Here is a 2,311-nt window from a genome sequence, read left to right as displayed (position 1 = left end):
CTAGGCTCTTTCCATAGTTTGGCTATTGTGGACATTGCTGCTATAAACATTGGGATGCATGTGCCCCTTTGTATCACTACATTTGTATCTTTGGGGTAAATACCCAGTAGTGCAATTGCTGGGCCATAGGGTAGCTCTACTTTTAACTTTTTGAAGAATCTCCATACTGTTTTCCAGAGTGGCTGCAACAGCTTGCATTCCCACCAACAGTGTAGGAAGGTTCCCCTTTCTCTGCATCCTTGCCAACATCTGTCATTTCCTGACTTGTTAATTTTAGCCATTCTGACTGGTGTGAGGTGGTATCTCATTGAGGTTTTCCCTGATGCCGAGTAATGTTGAGCACTTTTTCATGTGTCTGTTGGCCATTTGGATGTCTTCTTTGCAGCAATGCCTGTTCATGTCTTCTGCCCATTTCTTGATTGGATTATTTGTTCTTTGGGTGTTAAGTTTGATAAGTTCTTTATAGATTTTTGATACAAGCCCTTTATCTGATATGTCATTTGAAAATATCTTCTCCCATTCTGTCAGTTGTCTTTTGGTTTTGTTGACTGTTTCCTTTGCTGTGCAAAAGTTTTTATCTTGATGAAGTCCCAATAGTTCATTTTTGCCCTTGCTTCCCTTGTCTTTGGCGATGTGTCTAGGAAGAAGTTGCTGCGGTTGAGGTCGAAGAGGTTGTTGCCTATGTTCTCCTCTCTCACATTTAGGTCTTTCATCCATTTTGAGTTTATTTTTGTGTGTGGTGTGAGGAAATTGTCCGTTTTCATTCTTCTGCATGTGGCTGTCCAATTTTCCCAACACCATTTATTGAAGAAACTGTCTTTTTTCCATTGGATGTTCTTTCCTGCTTTGTCAAAGTTTAGTTGACCATAGAGTTTAGGGTCCATTTCTGGGTTATCTATTCTGTTCCATTGATCCTTGTGTCTGTTTTTGTGCCAGTACCATACTGTTCTGATGATTACAGCTTTGTAATAGAGCTTGAAGTCCAGAATTTTGATGCCACCAGCTTTGCTTTTCTTTTTCAACATTCCTCTGGCTATTCGTGTTTTTCTTTTTATTTTAATAGAAACTCTCCTCATTAAATGCCCAACTGCTTGTAGATTTCAGCAAATTTTCTCTACTAGCATTCTCAACAGATGGTTCAACAGGGCCCTAATGAGCATAAGGCAACTGAAAGAGAAAATGGACTTATATTGTCCAAAGGAAGGAAGAATGTCTCTTCTTTCCTTGAGTCAGATGAACTGACAGAGAGTCCTTGATCAAACTTCAGTCAAGCTTCTCTCTCCCCAACTCTAAAACCCCAATGCACTAGTCCCTTGAATGAAGTCTTCCTTATCATCTTTAACAAGTATCAGAATAAATTTTTCTTTAACAGTATAGAAGAAAATGCAGGTGTGGAGGATGAAACAATAGTTTTCCTGATAGAGAAACACCATTGTTAAAGGATTAAAAAAAAACAAACTATTTCAATCTTATTAGATACAATGTGTTTAATGTTTGTTTTTTATCTGGTAATTAGTAGTGATATCCAGGTAGTCTGCTAAACTATGGTAATAGTGTTTGTAATCATGGGTTTTAGAGTCAGACAGACCTATGTTACTATCCTAGCCGTGTCACTTTTTATTCTATGATATTTAGGCAATTATTTGATCTTTCTAAAATGTCATACTTCTTTTGTTAAATGAGCATAATGAATAATGATAATATATCTCTGATAGGCTTGCTGTGAGAATTAAATGAGATAACACATATAAAGAGCATAATACAGTGCCTAGAACATACTAGGTATCCAATAAATATTAGCCATTTTGATTTTAAATATTCATAATAATTAAGTGCTTTCCAAATATTTTGTTTTGAGTTGTTCCATTACTTATAGTAGATATTCCCAGGAGTCTCTTTAAAGAGACTATGATAGTTAACACCATATTCTGAAATTAGTGATCTCATGGGAAGGTATGTTTGATATGTAAGTTACATATAATACATAATTTTTTTCAAAATAAACGACCTCATAATTCTTTCTAGACAAATCATGGTCAAAATTTATTTCCTTTCTAATCATGAAAGCCTCCATCTGGAGCCCAGGTAACATCCTAATACTTTATAAGTAACACAGAAATCCAGTAACTTCTGGCAGATAAGAATATTAATGTGGACAAAATCCATTACTCTATGACTCTTAAGAATAAAGTATGTCATATAAGGGTGTATTCAACTCAGTAAGATATTCTTATTGTTAGATTGAACCATATGAAATCACCATTGAATGCCCCAAATAATCAAATATCAGCAATTTCACATTTCATACTAA

Source organism: Leptonychotes weddellii, chromosome 1 (genome assembly GCF_054177405.1).
Source record: "Leptonychotes weddellii isolate Sample4059 chromosome 1, ASM5417740v2, whole genome shotgun sequence".
Classification (NCBI taxonomy): Eukaryota; Metazoa; Chordata; class Mammalia; order Carnivora; family Phocidae; genus Leptonychotes; species Leptonychotes weddellii.
Note: the sequence above shows the minus strand (reverse complement) of the source record.